General features: G+C 42.2%; 1 protein-coding gene across 3 annotated transcripts in view; it reads right to left on the bottom strand.

Annotated features, from left to right (window-relative positions):
* Window positions 1–19,154, bottom strand: part of LOC120551191 (PH and SEC7 domain-containing protein 1-like) — a 95,826-nt gene extending 76,672 nt beyond the window's left edge. The window contains exon 1 of one of the 3 annotated variants that reach the window (XM_039788415.1): window positions 18,908–19,154. The gene's annotated coding sequence lies outside the window, so the exon portion shown is untranslated. Of the gene's footprint in view, window positions 1–4,124; window positions 4,306–18,539; window positions 18,747–18,907 lie in introns of those variants that run through there. The other 2 variants (XM_039788417.1, XM_039788416.1) reach the window with 2 other exon arrangements.
* Window positions 19,155–19,368: the final 214 nt, after the last annotated feature.

Genomic DNA, 19,368 nt, shown 5'->3' with positions numbered 1-19,368 from the left:
TGATGGCAGAGCTGTAAACTGAAGGACAACACCAGGTTTAAGCAGCACCACCTGACACACCCAACCTAAACACAAGAAGCCACAGCTGCTGGATAATGATGACTCATCCTCTTGTTGTCCTTCTGGGACACGATGCTCACAACACAACACAAGGACACACACGCACGCACACACACGGATAAACTCCATCGGGTCTCTAGTCGGGCGTTTACGAGTCAAATCGCACAGGTAATGAAACCCCAGGCAGCATGTGCAGCTCTAATATTAGCTCCGTGATGGGCTGCAGGTTGTGTTGGTGGTGGTGGGGGCTCGTGCTAATATTAGCTCTCAGCTCTGCTTGTTGCTGGCGCTGTGCACTAGCAGCTATGATTCCAGCAATGTGACAGTTTAAGGTAGCAACACATTAAAGCCCTGGAGGATTAACAGGGCTTGTATGAAGTTAATGGGTGACGAGGGACGTTCGCAGTGCAACATCCAACCCCTCATCATCCGCTCATGGCTATTGATTTCTCTACATAATATTAGGTTACATCACACTGTATTTGGCACAGCTGCTTACTCATGCGAATTCCCAAGAAAAGGCAGCAGGGCTCACTGTCACACCCAACATACACGGCTCGAGCTCGACGAACTTCCTTCCACTCGCACTGAATCGTAATTAACCAAGCGGTGGCTACAGGATGAGGAGGATGAAGAGGAATTAAAGAGGCGAGTGTCAGAGCTGTCTTTAGAGAGATGAGTTTTGTTTGCGTTTGACATAAGGCTGTCTCCTTTTGCTGCCTTCAAAGACACATTCAGACAAAAGAGACGGGTCCTCTGACTCATGCAGAGGCACAGAAAAGTGTGTGAGAAGAATGATGCGGAGAGGCTCACTGGTGGAGAAAAGAAGGGAGAGACACCACATTGGCCGTGACCTTGCTGCCTCTACAACTCCTCCGCTTACTACCTGGCATTCCCGTAGGAACATTTTTTTTTATTTTTGATTTACCGACAAAAAGCTAACATGCAGCATACAAACCCCACTGTAATTTCTGCATGAATGCACCTGGAGATGGAAAGATAACATGCAGCCTCACTCTCACTACTGAGCACTGTGTCACTCTTTTTAAGTAAATTGATGTCTTTCCTGGTTGCACTCGTCTCTGAGCTGCCACGTGCAGGATTAAAGAGTCTTCATAGACTCCACAAACAAGGCCCGAGCCCGACAGGATTCGGCCCGAGCCCGACAAGTACATTTGGATTGACAGCTTTTTTCAGCAGTGATTGTTAGAGTGCATGGCGGAGAATAACGGGGACACGCTATTCACGCCGCGAGCGTGCCACTCGCCGGAAAAGGGAGAGAAAGAAAAAAAGAGACTGCCGCTGTCTTGAGGACTGACAACGACATTATTCAAATGTGCGCACGCACACAGCTCTTTTGCCTTTTGTCAAGAATGAGTCATTTATACATTTCTTAACATAATTTATTCATGACTAACGTAGGCTATAGGCCACTTGGAAGTTGGAACAAAGATCTTTTTTCTTATACGACAGGCTTTTTGAAAAAAGATCACTTATAAATTTAAATAGTAGGCTAAATGAACTTGTTTGGATTAATGTAGTTAACTGTTTACACAATGCAGTAACGTGAGCTATTTAAATTAGTCGGATACATGGTTTAACGTCATTTGCTCTTACTAGTGGATCGCCTTGTGTACTTCATCCACAGCAATCCCACCAATCGGTCCCAAAACGTCCCAGTTAGAGAGGAAACACTGTAAACATATTCTTTGTAAATCTTTACAATCATTCCCTGAAAGAACCGAGCAGGCCTGCCTTGTTGCACCATCCAAATTTTCTTCAAAACTTGTCATTTTCAGCATGTAGTTCGCTAGATTTAATTTTGTTATCGTTTCCCGAAGCGAAGGGATTTGGAGAACGGCAACACACAGAGAGCGGAAGCGGAGGGGTCTTTACCCTGGAAATGTACTTCTGTTGATCTAGACTAGGAAAACCAGCAATAAAACATTTTCTTGCAATATATCTATATTTCCAGTTTGTGATTCCCAACCTGCAACATCTTCACCATCCAAATAAAAGTGACTCACATTTCAAAGCAAATCCCAGCAGGGGACCTTGCTCAGCCTATCATCTCGTGTCGTACTAAACGGGTCAATGTACACAACTTGAGAGAGGGCAGCAGCCCAGGGACGCTGATGCAGCCCGCTAACACAGTACCAGAGATAATAGACGCCAGTCTAGATAAATCAAAGCCAAAGAGCGCTGAGACCAACAAACAAGACCACTAGCAATTTATCATCATGTCTGAGTAGAACATTATTAGAACCACAATGTTTTTTTAATAACATCTTCAATACTTCAGCTAGGGGTCGACTGATACTGGTTTTCAGGGCCGATATCAATACCGATTGTTGCGGCTGTAAGCAGTCCACCAAAGTGCTGCCGCGAGGGACCTAACACTGAGAGATGCATAAACACACTGTGATGCGCACGAGATTGTATCGCAATGATTTATTTCTCCACACGTAAAATACAACTAGCACTGCAGTTACCAAATGTAAAGTTACTTTGTGAGTCGAAATAAGTGTTGCGGTCAACAGAAAGTGTGTCTCTCCCAGGCTCACCCCCTCTCTGTCCAAGCCCCCAAAAAAAACAGGTGAACAGATGGAGCAAACAAATATGTTATCACTTCAGCTCAAACCACCACCTACAATATTAGTGCACTATATAATAATCAATAAATAATATAAATGAGACCATAAACAACATACATAATATTATTAATAGTTAATGAAACCGAAAAGGCATCTTTGGAACCGGTATGCTTTCACACTAAAAATGAAAATCTTTTAGTCAAAATGAACAAAAACGTGTGTTTAAATGCTTTAAGCAAGTATGTAATAAAGCTGAAACTGTAAACATAATACACAGTCAAAAAAATCTAATAAAAACAAGAATAGCTTCCTGGAGTTTTACCATGATAACAGTTTGTTTGCAAGTTTTGCAGACCGCTTACAGAGTTGTAGCGATGCTAAAGTAACACACTTTTTAATAATTAACTTTATCGGTTATGGGTAAAACAAAACAAAAACCTCCATCATCTCACCACTCGAGTGCCTGCACAACATTAGCGCTAAATGTTACAAACTACATGTCATGATGATATGTAACAATGACACTTGGCGTCCTGATCATGTCGATGATATGGTATTTATTTAATTTCCAAAGCCTGAAGATGAAACTGTGCAGAAGACTGAGCTCTACATCAGCACCATCAATAAGAACACCTACATCTGTTCGAAGGTAACATTGCCATGACAAGTCTTCTGTTTCAGTAACTGGTGTGAGCTAACATTTATAACTAAATGGTGGAGCGTCACCATACACTTGAATTAGAGTTGTCCGACAAAGCCATGCTAAGGGAGAGGCGTTGAGCCAACCTAGCAATGTTGATATAAAATAGTATATAAAATGGAAATGATTTGTGGTGTCCTTGTTTTGTCTCACCAATAGTTCAAAACCCAAAGACATACAATTTACAAAAAAAATAGGACCAAATCCTCAACTTTGAAAAGATGGAACCAGAGAATGTATGGGAAAAATATATAAATATATATACGGTTATTAAAAAAAAGTTTAAATATCGGCAAATATCAATCACGAATCAGATCCTCCCTTCATATATTTGCTGAAGCTCAATAATGATACTAATTATCACCCAGCCCGAGTGTAGAGCTAACTGTTGATCACAAGCGACCCGTCTTAAACACACCAGTGGCACTGCATGTACTGACATGCTCACATGGATTGATTATACAAAAATGTGCAGTCCCTCATTTTCACACACAATCTCTCATTCACACACACACACACACACACACACACACACACCAATACACTTAAAAAGAGTCCCACTTTCTTCTGCCCATTAGTCACTGGGTTCATAAGTCTGACAACATGACATCTGGATCATCTGGATCGTGGTGCAAACTCCCATCAGCCACCTCAGCTGTTGTTGATCCTGTTTACCCTGATCTGGCAGCAGAAAACCAGAGACACTCACAGCTATTTGTACTGTAGACACACACACACACACACAATCTTCTTCTCAATCTCACACTCACCTCTCCTCCTCTCACAGCTGCTTCCCCCGTACAGTATTTACACCTCCCACATGGTTTATCTTTTTTCTCATCCTTTCTTTATTCCTTCTTCCTTCTTTCTCTCCAGCAGAGCAGTGCAGACCTGTCTGACCGGCACAGCCTCCCTCCTCGCCTGCAACGCTCCCACTCAGCCAGTTAGCAGGCTCACATCACCTACAGCCCTGCCCCCTTCCCTTCCCTTCCCTCTGCCTTTCACATACATGCTGAGTCAGTGTGGAGTAGTTAGCGCGGGGTATGGGGAGGTGCTGCAAGGAGCGAATGTGCATAAGACAGGGGTGGGCAATCGCATGTTTAAAGGCACAAACAGGGCCCCTCTCCAAGTGGGATACAGTTTGAAAAAAAAGAAGAAGATGTGAGTGGATGAAAACTGGACATGTGGTCTGATCTCAAGCATGTGACCCCCTCCTTCCAAACACTTCAGGGGTAAATAAGATAAGAACTTTTACACCACACGTGAATTCATCACATGAAGAACAACATTTCAGATGATATATTTACATACAACACGTGGTTTTTGGGAATTTTACATGTGCATTTTTGCATGTTTTTTGTTATTTATAAACGACAACACACATTAATTAACATTTCTGTAAATGTGCCAGTGTTAGCCAGCCGGATGTTTTAAAGGCTTTGTTCCAGCTTTGGGTCGGTGAAGTGCCTCAGAAGTGTAAAGGCTTCCTAAAAACTACCTGCCTTTACTGTACAACTAAATTGTATTTCATTTATGTTTCGAGGGAAACGTATCTTGTCCCGGATTCCGTTTGTCTTTGGCGTATCACGAATATGTTTCGAGCCAAAGTCCGAGAAGTCTGCGTACGGAGAAGGTTGTAATGGGCCGCTGTTTGTGTCCTGTGTGAAACCAAAAGTAGACACTGACTTGGTCATGTACCAACATCAAGTACGTTACGTTAATTTAAGACATATGTAACTTCAATTTCGTATCAAATATACTTATTTGAACCCAAACCACAGTCTTTTTCTAAACCTAACCAAGTAGTTTTGATTTAATTCACAACAATAACCATGTTTAAAGCTTTAGTGTGTAGTTTCTGTCGCCCCCATGAGGAATTCTAAGTTATGACAACAAAACTGACCGCGCGTCCACATGATACAAGCCTTACGTGATCGCGCACGTGCCCCGACCCCTCCTCCTCAACGCAGTTGCTAGTAGCCAAGGAGGACACGGAGGATTAAAAAAACATGATGGACTCTTCAGAAGATCATTATCATCACTCGAGCTTCTCAAGTCGCCAGACGCCACAATCTTCTGAACATAGTCCCACTGAGAAACACAGAGAGAGTTGTGTGGAGCTGATAGTCTTAATTACAGTGCCTTGCGAAAGTATTCGGCCCCCTTGAACTTTTCGACCTTTTGCCACATTTCAGGCCTCAAACATAAAGATATAAAACTGTAATTTTTTGTGAAGAATCAACAACAAGTGGGACACAATCATGAAGTGGAACGAAATTTATTGGATATTTCAAACCTTTTAAACAAATAAAAAACTGAAATATTGGGCGTGCAAAATTATTCAGCCCCTTAAGTTAATACTTTGTAGCGCCACCTTTGCTGCGCGATTACAGCTGTAAGTCGCTTGGGGTATGTCTCTATCAGTTTTGCACATCGAGAGACTGACATTTTTGCCCATTCCTCCTTGCAAAACAGCTCGAGCTCAGTGAGGTTGGATGGAGAGCGTTTGTGAACAGCAGTTTTCAGTTCTTTCCACAGATTCTCGATTGGATTCAGGTCTGGACTTTGACTTGGCCATTCTAACACCTGGATATGTTTATTTGTGAACCATTCCATTGTAGATTTTGCTTTATGTTTTGGATCATTGTCTTGTTGGAAGACAAATCTCCGTCCCAGTCTCAGGTCTTTTGCAGACTCCATCAGGTTTTCTTCCAGAATGGTCCTGTATTTGGCTCCATCCATCTTCCCATCAATTTTAACCATCTTCCCTGTCCCTGCTGAAGAAAAGCAGGCCCAAACCATGATGCTGCCACCACCAATGTTTGACAGTGGGGATGGTGTGTTCAGGGTGATGAGCTGTGTTGCTTTTACGCCAAACAAAACGTTTTGCATTGTTGCCAAAAGTTCGATTTTGGTTTCATCTGACCACAGCACCTTCTTCCACATGTTTGGTGTGTCTCCCAGGTGGCTTTTGGCAAACTTTAAACGACACTTTTATGGATATCTTTAAGAAATGGCTTTCTTCTTGCCACTCTTCCATAAAGGCCAGATTTGTGCAGTATACACGGATTGTTGTCCTATGGACAGAGTCTCCCACCTCAGCTGTAGATCTCTGCAGTTCATCCAGAGTGATCATGGGCCTCTTGGCTGCATCTCTGATCAGTCTTCTCATTGTATGAGCTGAAAGTTTAGAGGGACGGCCGGGTCTTCAGATTTGTAGTGGTCTGATACTCCTTCCATTTCAATATTATCGCTTGCAAAGTGCTCCTTGGGATGTTTAAAGCTTGGGAAATCTTTTTGTATCCAATCCGGCCTTTAAACTTCTCCACAACAGTATCTCGGACCTGCCTGGTGTGTTCCTTGTTCTTCATGATGCTCTCTGCGCTTTTACACGGACCTCTGAGACTATCACAGAGCAGGTGCATTTATACGGAGACTTGATTACACACAGCTGGATTCTATTTATCATCATTAGTCATTTAGGTCAACATTGGATCATTCAGAGATCCTCACTGAACTTCTGGAGAGAGTTTGCTGCACTGAAAGTAAAGGGGCTGAATAATTTTGCACGCCCACTTTTTCAGTTTTTTATTTGTTAAAAAGTTCGAAATAGCCAATGAATTTCGTTCCACTTCATAATTGGGACCCACTTGTTGTTGATTCTTCACAAAAAATTACAGTTTTATATCTTTATGTTTGAGGCCTGAAATGTGGCAAAAGGTCGAAACGTTCAAGGGGGCCGAATACTTTCGCAAGGCACTGTAGCTTTGTAGCAACTCATTTGGCGATGGCTTGAATGTAACAGACGTTCATTAATATCAAAACGTTACGCACTAAAGCTTTAAAACATCAACCATTTTACAACATGCGCCAGTCGCTGGAAAATACAATGTAGTTACGACATTGTATTTTAATGTACGTAACTACATACGTACTAAATTTTTTCTGGAGACAGGGTGGCACGAGGAGGGATGGCTCTCGAGACCCGGTTCTATTAAAGACATGGTTTCAAATTTCTCAAAACCTGAAAACCAATAAGGTCCGAGCTTATCGATACTGCTATCGAGACTAGTGGATCATATAACGTTATGTCTAAAAATAGATACGTGCGCGAACAGGAAAAATGATTTGCGAGATCAGTGTGTGCGTAAAGACCATAAGTAAAGACTAGCCTCCCCACCGCAAATCATTCAAAACATAGTCGGACCGGCCGAGAGCACTGTGGACCGCCTAATCATCTCGTTGAAACAAAAACAGCGACTGAGACAGGAGAAATCAAACAGTTACAGACTTTTTGCAATAAAAGCAATAACAGTCCTGTTAAGATTAAGAATTTGTCGTCTCGAAAATGGTATCAATATAAATAAAAATGAACGATCCCCTAGGCAAGAGCAGATAGATAAAGATAAAATATGACAACAAATGTATTCTTGATTTTATTAGAGTAAACTTTTAATTTTCTCTCATCTCTCCTGCCTCCTGAGATTGACGAGCATTATTGGTCATTCCGAATTTTATTCTTAAATGTTGACTTTATAACAGTTTTTAACGGTTTTAAATCTCATGTTGATAGAAGGTGCCATTCTGATGTCTTTCTTCATTAAGTCTTGTGGTGTTTTTATTGTGGTGAAGCCAAAGACAAGGTCCCATTTTCTGGACAATAAAGTTCCCAAAAAACAAACTTTAAATTAAACTTCACAACTAAAGACTTTTAAAAGAAAAAATCCAAACCTGCCCCATCTTTACCTCCAAAATCTGACAGAACTACAGTATGTCGACAAAATGATATGGACACGTATAGTAACAGTACTTTGTGTACTTTTGTTCTGGGACTGTAGTTCATGGTTTAGCAATGTTCAACGGTCCACAAACCTTCGACCATGTTATGTAACATCTATATTTGGCACATATGTCAGTGTTTTTTTTTGCTTTATGTTATATTTTGTGCCAGTTTTTAAATAATTTAATAGAGCATAAAGAGTGACATCATAGTTCCTCTGAATGCTGTGGAAGTAAATAATTTTCATTCAAATATTCAGTAACTCAGTTTTTTAAGAGGGACGAAAAAAGAAAAAAAAAAAGAGTGCCATTTGTGAGATATGATGTATCAGAGACCTCTTATAGAGTCTGAAAACATGAGAGAGAAAGGAGTGGCTCGCTCTCACTCCACTGAAATATTAAAGAGAAGCAAGGAAGCAAAAAGAAAAACACTTTTCCAGTCTTATTTTATCTTCATAAGAAGGTACAGTACATGTTGACTCAACATCCACACTAGCTATAGGACTTGTTTCATAAATATAAAACTACCTCCAATCCCTGATTCATTGAAGGTTTTACACAATGTTGTCATTTATGACCAAATCCAAGCACAAGTTTTAGATAAGGCTAGCCTAGAAAATGTAATTTGCAGCCAGGGTTGTCTAGTAACTCTCCGTTGGCTCGCGAGCCAGAAAAAACAAACTCTAGTCAGGCCAATCACATTGTGTATAGAGTCGGTGGGCGGGGCTTAACATAATGACGGCAGAGTTGCGACGGTTCTGCGTGAATTCCCCGCTACTTGAAAACAAAGAAGATGGCTGCTGCTGCTGGCGAACAGCAGTCTTTGGAATCGGCTTTGGCCGCAACTCTGGAGGACTTGGAGTTCAGCTTTTCTTTGAGAAAAGAACAAAGAACGGCACTGAAGTCATTCTTAAAAAAGGAAGATGTGTTCGGAGTTTTGCCGACAAGCAAAAGTTAAATCTATCAACTAGCTCCGCTACCATCTGCGTTGCTCTGATTGGTTGTAATGCTATCCTATTGCGTACAGAGGGAATTTGAAAGACAACCGTTTATCCCGCCCCTCGGATTGAGCTCTGCCAATGGTGAGTTCCCAGACCCAACGTCTGGATGTGGGTCTGGCTTGTCAGGTTCAGTTAAAGCTGCACTCGGTAAAGAAACGCACCTGTATTATATAAGACTTTATTACGGACTCATGGTCCAATGAAGTGACAGCACAATACACACAACGCGTAATACATAATCCAAGAGACATAATACAATTTCATGATATAAAGTATAAAAATACATATTTAAATACCTTGTCTATACTCTTAGACGACAGTGTACATATACTTATACTTATATTGTTTATACTTATACTTATATTGTTTAATATTCCATTTAGAGAATGTGTGATGGCCACCAACAACACCAAATCAAATTCCTTGTATGTGTTAAAAAACGTACTTGGCAATAAAACCCTTTCTGATTCTGATTCTGATAAAAAGAGGCATTTGTGCCGGTGTCTCCATATCTGAGACTGACAACAGTACTGAATCTGATGTTGGATATAATCAAGATAATCTCATTCATAAACGCATTAAGTCGGCGGATAAATTTGTACACAAGATTTCTTACAGCTTATTAACTCGTGCAGACACAAACATCTCACTAGCACTACCCCATCTAAGCCTTTTAAGTACTATTCTCAAAGCATAATTATATGCTACCTGTAATCTTTTCATGCTTCCTTTCTTGTTATTAACCTACATGTGTGCAGTATATAGTAGGGCTGACAGCTCTAGTATACAGAGGTGTACAATGCGCTTTAAACAAAGCATCATTAAACATTTTTACAGCATCAGAACACATACTAAACTGTCTGTAACAAAATGCCCTAGATATTTCACTCTGTTACAGACATCGAGATCACTGCCTTGATGTATTAATATCTTAAATCACAAAAAAAGCTACAAAACTCCCCTTTAGGCATCCCATCCCCACTAATTGATATTCTACAGAAAGTGAAAGGCAAAGGTTTCCCTCTATAGCAGAAACTGAGACTCTGACATGCTAACGGTCGATTAGCTAACTCCTGACAGGTACAAGGAAAAAAAAACACGTTTCTGTCTGAGGAGACGTTACAAAGGAACGCATGTAACACACGTAACCCCACAAGCTAATGTAGTTTTAGCTAATGGTGTAATTAGCTTTGGAAATAACGCTCCGTTTCTACTGTAGCTAGTAAGCTAGTTAGCTGGGCATGCTAACGATTGCACCTTACGTCAGAGCGGACAAACACACTTCTGAATTCATTCCTAGCTCTTTTGTTTTTGGTCTTGGAAAGTAAAAAAAAAAAACACCATCTAAACTCTTTAAATGCTGACTATCTTTCTCACTAAAACCCCCCCACAAACACTTTCTTTTTATGCAACGCTTCTCCTTTTATTGTTCTACGCGCATGTAAAAGAGTGTAAACAACTCTGATTTGACCACCTTTAAGTAAAGATTGACTGACTGACTGACTGAATGAATATTAGTCTATAACCATTATTTATTATTTAGCTGCAGTTAAAGGGGATGTCGGAGGTAAAGGAGAAGGAGACAGGAGGGAGCCAAAGAAATAAACTGCAGACAGATGGACATTATTGGAGGCAAAAGGTCAAACACACTCAGACATAAACAGATAACAGGCTAATATAGAGACATAGATAAACATACAGACTGTCCCCCATTAAGGAAAATAAACGCGCATTAAAAGAAAAGTTTGGCGGTATTTGATAGTTTTCTTATTGTCAACAAATGTAAGCATTGTAGCATTTATCTTTGACCTCCACTCAGCCCTTGGAGCAGGCAGCTCGTTCATCTAAATAAAGCCACAGCAGAAACCTCAGCAAAAGTCTGGCGCTCAACATACAGCGTCCTCCTGAGTGGAGGATCACGTCTGACTCTGAGTAACAATATCAGCTAGTCGGGTCCTCTAAGAAGACAGAAAATGAATCAGGCAACCTCACAGCTCAAGCAGCTTATACTTACAGTACTTACAGTAATACCTTGAAAAGTTTGGAGATGTTTGACAATGACATGCCTCTGACGTGGGATTCATCGATCAAAATCTGTTCCTCAAAGTCTGGCTCAATAAAAGCACTAAAGTCAACAGTCTCCCTCTGTGAGCGTATGAGATTACAGGTGAAGATGACATGCAGTGATTATCCCATCTCTGCAGACTGCACCAAACACCACCAAGTCAGCTTTTACACCCAACAGCAGCGTCAGCACTCCTGAGGCAGTCTTTAAAAGCGGGGAGCCGCTTTCAGGAGCCGCTAGGAAAGTCACACAACATCTCGACCGCTGCTCCATTTCAGACAAACAACGTTAAGGACAATCAAATTAAAAGATTACGTTGATTGCCTCCATCGGGCAATGGCGAGCTCTGTGAGTGAACTTGAGAGTCTGGCTGAGACAAACAATGGCACTCATTGATCGATGGGGAGGATGTTTTAAAAATAAACTCCTTGGATGTGACAAGTGGGCGATCAGGATTGGAGCTCCTCTTTCTTTCAATCTGTTCTTCACTCCCCACAGAAGCCTACATTTTGATTAGTGGTAAAACGATTAGGCGAGCGACAGAAAATCAACCGATTTTCCTTAACTTCGGTCAAGATGCATCCAGGGAGGCGCCCGGATAGCTCAGTTGGTAGAGCGGGCGCCCATATATAGAGGTTTACTCCTCGACGCAGCGGGCCCGTGTTCAACTCCGACCTGCAGCCCTTTGCAGCATGTCATTCCCCCCCTCTCTCTCCCCTTTAATGTCTTCAGCTGAAGGCTGAAAATGCCCCAAAAAATAATCTTAAAAACAATAATAAAGATTCAACCAGGGGCGATTCCAGCAGTTGGGGGGGACATTTTATTAGAATACAGCATAGAAAAGCTGCTTAGAAATATAGGAAATATTAATTTAAACAAATTGTATATCCAATGTGGGGACACTATGGGGGGGGCAAATCCCGTGCCTCCCTTCTAGCCCCGCCCCTGGATTCAACATTTCATTATTTGTCCCAAGGGAGATTTTTTTCCAGAAAGCGTAGCAAAACGGTGCACGCAATTTTGAGATTGAACGTGCTCCGGGGCTTCAAGTTATGCGTTTGTTTCCGATCTGATGAAGAGTTTCTGGTTGCTACAGCGTGACTGTTTGTTCAAAACAACAGTGGCGGACATGGTCAGTGTAACGCTTATCAGTTCAATTTTCTAAGCACAAACGGACATTTGGAAAAATAGAAAAATGGGTTCAAATATCCAATTTTTCATTTTTTTCCACCTTGACAACTAAAAAAATTAAAAAATCTTTAACCTGTTTTTCCAATTTTCTGTTCTTTATTCAGAGGATCAGAAATTAGATAAACGATAAAATCACAAAATTGCGTCTGAGCTTCAATTATTCAATACTGCCATGGTATTCTCTTCCTCTACTTTGTGGAATATGCAGGTCATTCACTGCATATGGACAAAAGAAAACAAAAACTGATAGACTTTGGGGTCAGAGGTGCAACTGATGGTTTCGAGTGGGGGGGTGGGGGGGGGCAGGGCGTTAGCCTCGTGAGACCGTCCTGATCTCGCGAGCTCCAGTTTTCCACTCGCAGATCAGTCTGGCATCATGAGATAGAGAAAATTTGGAGCCGCTCGCCAAACGACCGGGCCAATCAGCGTTGGTTTTGAGGTGGGTTAGGTGGTGATAGACAGATGGTTTATCCAATCAGCTAACCAGGATTTTCAGACAGCGGTCCGGGAACCTGAAAGGGTGCCTTTTATTCCTAAATTCTCGTTACACAAACGGCAAATATCCTTTACCGACATGTTGCTTGCTTGCTGAGCTAACAAGCTATGCTTTGCCTGCAGCAGCAGGGTTAGCCTGGCTTGTGGTTATATTTTCATACGCTTCGTGGATCTGATTGATTGATTTGGCCCGTCTACCACCAACATAGGTGATAGACAGATGGTTCATCCAATCAGCTAACCAGTATTTTCGCCCCTTCCCAAAAGTTCTCCAACGGAAAGTTCCCAGATGGATATGCCGAGCAAATGTGAAGCAATCCATCTGGGCAGTCCATCTTAGCAGGGCGTAGCTAGGCGGAACGAGGGAAAGAATACCATGGCAGTATGGAATAATTGGAGCCCAGACGCAATTTTGTAATTTTCAAAATTTCTGATCCTCTGAATAAAAACAGAAAATTGGAGAAAAAAAAATTGTCAAGGCGGAAAAAAATGAAAAATTGGATATTGGAACCCATTCTTCTGTTTTTCCAAATGTCCGTTTGTGCTTAGAAAATTGAACTGATAAGCGTTACACGGACCGGACATGATAGCCAGATGGTTCACCCAATCACCGGCCAGGTATTTTTTTTAAAGTGGCTGCCTTTTTTCAAACAGTTTTTATCAATGACAGCTCCTCAGATGGTTCTGTGTAACAAACCATCTGGCGCATCAGGTTAGGAAGCTGGAATCATCAGACAAATTCAAGTAACGGCAAGAGACTCGGTTTGTTAATGACCACAAACCGGCTACGTGATCCACGTCATGTCCATGCGTACTGCACGCTCTACCCAGGCGCCACCCCTCATCTAAACCAAACGGAGGATTTCCTGTAAGTGAGAACGGGTCTGACACAAACTCAGACAATCTCCTGTTGTGTGCTACAGACAATGCCCGCACCTGATTTGTCGGATATTGTTCGGAGTTCATCTGGGAGAAAACAGCTTTAGAAAAAAAAAAAAATAATCCTTTCTCACCTCTGTACAGCTGACCAATCCCAGCGTTAAGTGTGAATGTCGGATTAGCGGTTTCGTAAAGTTACAGAAGTGGTTGGACTCAGCCCCCTCCAACATTTTATATCTTCATTCTTTATATTCCCTCTTTGTATTGCAACTGCAGCAAATGCCTGCTCCGACTATTCACAGAGGAGATGTTTAATTAGATCTTGGATTCATCGTCCTGTATTGTCCATCTAATGAGGTGCCTGTAATGAGATACACAGGCTAAGGATGTAAAAGAGCAAACTGCAGCAATTTACCTCAGGGATAAATAAAGTTTTATCTTATCTTAATCCGACGTCAGAAAGGTGTGGAGGGAGGCGGTTTCCGAAGTTATTTTACCATCCAACAAGCAGTTGTGAAAAGGCATGCTGGACACTTAAAACCTAAAAAAATACTAGAATTTTTCCATTAAAGCAGAGGATTTTTACCTGAGTAATTTATGTAACTCTGCTTCTTGATTGAACCACTTGGAACTAGATAAACTGTGATATCACTTGCTGCTGGACACACAGCGAGACGTTGTGGGCTATCAAGCGTCAGGAAAATCAATTACTGGCATCCAAATGTTACCAAACAGCCAAGATTGAAGCCTGTATATCCCCCAATACTCATATTGAACTGTTCCTGAGTGAGCAGCACGACACAACACTAAGAAGGCGTTTCAAATACAGATTCAGATTGGATTATCGTCATTCAAGCATGTTAAAACGTAACGGAACAAAATGTGTGACCCAGGCCCAGCAGTGTACACAATAAATGACATTTGCAGTGTTTCAGCTAAAATAGACCCTCTAAATAATAAATACAACCTATAATAAATAGAACACACAGTTTTGAAAAAAGGTCAGTAGAAAGCGCCTTTACAACAGATTTGCGTTTTATTAATCCCACAGGACCCAAGCCCCTGCAAAGCTCTCCATCTGCACCACAGCCAACACACAGAAAAGGCCTCGCAGACTGGAGCAGCTAGCAGCAGACGACCACTCATTACACGGACACACAGCAGGATTGTAAAATGCTAATGGCCGCCATCATCACACACGCTCACTCCCATCCAAATGCTAAAAGGCCCCTTTCATTGCCAGCGCTCTCACCTCCTAAACACTCCCACTGTCACACCTCTGAAAACGTATATTCTTGGCTTTCAGCGCTGGATATTACGAGCAGAAAACACAGCGTATAGCTCTTCATTACACTTGCACTGACTTCACTGTTGTGCTCGCGAAATCTGCTCAGTTCTTTGAAACAAAAAAGGCAACCAAAAAGCTGTGAGCAAATGATGACAAAAAGACAGAGGCGGTAGTGAGAGGGAGCAAAGAGTGAGCGAGTGTAGGAAGAAGTAAAAACAGACGTGGGAAGGAGACAAAAACGGTAATTCAAGACCGCTTTGCTCACTAATGCTGTTTTCTCAGCACCATTGACAACAGGCGAGCAGAGGGGCTGACTATCTAAATCTTCCAATAAGAACGGATGGGAGCCCAAACATTGTTAGCGCTAACCACTTTGTTATCACAGCTCTCACACAGGCATGTGTGTGTGTCCTTCTTCCAACAACACAACCTTGTGTCCTCTAACTGAAGGATAAGCAGGCCGATATTCTGCGTTTTTATTTTTGTCTAGGGCTGCAACTAGTGTTTTCATTGTTGATTAATCTGTTGATTATTTGCTTTATTAATCTATTAGTTGTTTGGTCTATAAAATGTCAGAAAAAAAATGCGGATCAGTGTTTCCCGAAGCCCAAGACAGCCCGGTCACAGCCCGGTCTCACAGAATTCTGTGAAATGATCACGAACTGTTGTCAAATGTGTGAAAACTCTGTGTGGCCACCACGGAAAACAATGCCAATGTAAAGTCAATGAGAAGATGACGTAGCATTAAGAGCTACTACGGTAGCGAGTAGTGTGAAAGCCCGAAAATCCGCATAGGGAGGTTGGGGTGGTGGATGGGACAACCCAGGACTTTCATCCAGGAGACCGGAGACGGAAATGACAAACCGATTAATCAATGATCAAAACAGTTGGCGTTTAATTTAACAGTTGACAACTAATAGATTCATCTTTGCAGCTCTATTATTGCCATTTCATTTAATAATAAAACACAACCAACAATGAATTGATCCTGATGTACCTTCTTCCTCTGTGCCGTTGAGCTTGGTTTAGCTCTCTGGAGGAGGAGATGTTAATCTGTGCCCACACCTCTTATTTCTTAATTTGTCTGATGTTGTTGTGCTCATTGACGCTTGTTTGCTGATTCAGGCTGTTACGTTCCAAGCTACAAAACAAGGCCAACACAAGCTCTGTTTATGAGGTTAATAAGGTGCCAGCAGATGTATCACATTGTTCAACGACTGCATGAAAAATTAGGGGTACACAATCATTAAAGGCATTGGTGTCGTGGCTGTCAGGAAAATACACATCCTGCTGCTGTTAATATTCACTAGATCAACAAATGTGTGTTCATCCGCAGCTGAAAGTAATCCCCAACAAACACAATACTTCCTCCTATTTAAGTAAGGTTTGATAAAAACTACAGATCCCAGGTGTTTAAGGAAAATGCTGAGTCTTATTTAATATATAGCCTTTAAATATAAAACTATATTTGTGACCAGTTGTCACTGTGATTATTTTTTCGGGCATTTTAGGCCTTTATTTCCATAAGACAGCTGAAGACACGAAAGGGGAGAGAGAGGGGGGAATGACATGCAGCAAAGGGCCGCAGGTCGGAGTCTAAGCTGAGCTAACCCGGCCACAAGATTTACATCTTCAAGGACAACGTAGGATATCTTACAAAAGGTTATGCACAATTTTTCGTGCTATATCCTATGGATGTCATTAGCAACACGAGTGATTAGTGCGCCTGCAGGCCAGAACCTGTTTAGGCAACAAATCTACTTGGTTAGGTTAAAATACCACGCCGTTTTCAACGGCCTTGACCAACTGCCACTTCGCTCGTTTGAAAGCCATGATGTCTCTCTCTCTCTCATGGGTGGGCCAAATTCTCTGGGCGGGCAAAGCAGAGAAAGGGGAGGTAACCTTGCTCCTTATGACCTCATAAGGAGAAGATTCCAGATCGGCCCATCTGAGCTTTCATTTTCTCAAAGGCAGAGCAGGATACCCAGGGCTCGGTTTACACCTATCACCATTTCTAGCCACTGGGGGACCATAGGCAGGCTGGGGGAACGCATATTAATGTTAAAAAACCTCATAAAGTGAAATGTTCATGCCATGGGATCTTTAAACCAAAAAGTAGTAGTGTAGATGTAGCTTTGGTCTTTGACCTTGTCCTTCAACTTTTTCACTCTTGTGAACTCATTTAGCAATCCCTGATCAACTACACAAGATGCTGAAATTGATCCTGATTGTCACAGCAATGAAAGAACTAAAGCAACATGACGTTTTATATCTGCAATGTGACTAACACAAGCAGATCGCGTGTGCAGCTGGTTCCACAGAGAGAGACGCGCTGACAAACAGCCCTGCAGACGTGTCGGAGTCGATGTATGTGTTTCTGTGTGTGTGTGTGTGTGTGTGCGTGTTTTACTTCTCTCCTGGAAAGGTGAGAAGAATAGAGTCTTTTTTTTACCCCCACCGTACGTTCACTGAAAGTCTAGACTGAGCCCCAGATGGGGGAATTCATAAACTGCAACAAATGAAGACAAAATGCTTCCAGCTGCCCTTGGCGGCCGGCGGGGGAATGGATCTGCTCTCCGGTTAACTTATACGGGGGCATTTGACAGAGTCTTCAACAGGACATGCAGCTCTGTCCTCTCTGAGCTGCAGAGAAGACACTTTTCCTGCAGTGTCATTTATCATCAGGAGCATGCATTCGCATACAGCCAAAGAATTGGGTTTCATTAGGGCTGCATCGACCAATTATTTTCATTATTCATTCATTTTCTGACTATTTTTCTCAATTGATTGTTTGGTTTGTGAAATGTCAGCAAATTCGGAAAATGGCCTTTACATTTGACTAACTGTACTATCAAAGAAGATAACCAGGATAAAGTATATTCAAATTTGAGTAGCTGGAACTAGTCAATTTAAAAAAAAAAAATGTTGCAGCTTAATTTTTCTACCGATCGACTAATCGATTAATCGACTAATTGTTTTAGCTTTAGATTTAATTTATGTAGAATCTAGAAAGGTCTATGAATGGATGAACAGTTTGTCCTGGAACCAGTACACGTTGGTTTATAAAAAAAACATTGATAGAATATCAAAAGGGTTGCAGATGAATATACTGTCCAATCGACTAATCGGTCGTTTCTGGTTTAGATTTCATTCATGAAAAGCAAGAGAAGTCTTTTGAATGGATTGAAAAGTTTGTGATTGTTTTGACTGATACGCCAAATTATGCAATGCAGAAAACATCTGCAGTAAGATATCACTATATTTTTTTTTTGCATTCATTCAAAAATGAAATCTCATTATTTTAGGCAAAAACAAAAAACAAATGTAGCCTATATATCTTAGAGGATAGCCCAAAATCACCTTTTAGAAGATATGATTCAAAACACAGCATACCTGCATTCACCTGTGTGTCCTGTGTGTGTGTGTGTGTGTGTGTGTGTTCAGGTGCACACAAACTTATCTAAAACCTTCTCACGTACACACTCACCTTAGATTAAACACTCACAGTGCCAACTTTTCCTGCCAAGGGCGAAACTTAAGCTGAGGCTATGCGGGGCTGTGCGCGGCACGCACAGATGCGTCAACGGCAGCCGTGTTTGTGAGGTGTCTCCGGGGGCTCTGCCTCCTACAGGTCCGGCTGGATGTGTCAGTGATGCAGTGCACACACTCTCTCTCTCTCTCTCCCCCCCTCTCTCCCTCTCTCTCTCTACAGTACGTGGCTCAAGTTGTGCACTTAAATTCTGCACGTAGGGGCAACAAACACGCTAAAAAAAAAACCCGCAACGAGCTGCTGAAAAAACCCGTCATTCCTTGACTAACACGAACGCGGCTGGCTACAGAGAGGAGTCTACTCACCAGAACACGGGGTGTTATCTCTGGAGCAGCAGCAGCGTTTTTCTCCCAGAGATGGTGATGAGATGCTGCAAATGAGACACTGCGGTCCACATATATATCCGCTTCCTCCAGATCCGTGTGTGATCAGTGTGTGTGTGTGTGTGTGTGTGGAGGGGAGAAGGAGAAGGAGAGGGAGGGGGGGAGGTCTCTTTCACGTCAGGTGGAAACAGACGCGATGAAATGGACAGATCTTCGTCGGTGTCTTCACTGCTCCGCCGCTCCCACGCCGCTCTCAAACATCTTCCACTCTTCCACTCTCCCTCTCTTCCCTTCCTCCTCCCCCCCTCCCCTCCCTCCCCCCCAACCCACCGGGCTGGGCATGCCCAGACCACTTTATTACTGGTATCAGCAAGGGCGTATGGTTTTGTTTCAACGTTGGGGGGGGGGGGGGGTGCCCATTAAGACCCAGACACACCGACCAG

The sequence above is a fragment of the Perca fluviatilis genome, chromosome 21, assembly GCF_010015445.1.
Source record: "Perca fluviatilis chromosome 21, GENO_Pfluv_1.0, whole genome shotgun sequence".
NCBI classification, from domain to species: Eukaryota; Metazoa; Chordata; class Actinopteri; order Perciformes; family Percidae; genus Perca; species Perca fluviatilis.
This window is presented reverse-complemented; position numbering and strand designations above follow the sequence as displayed.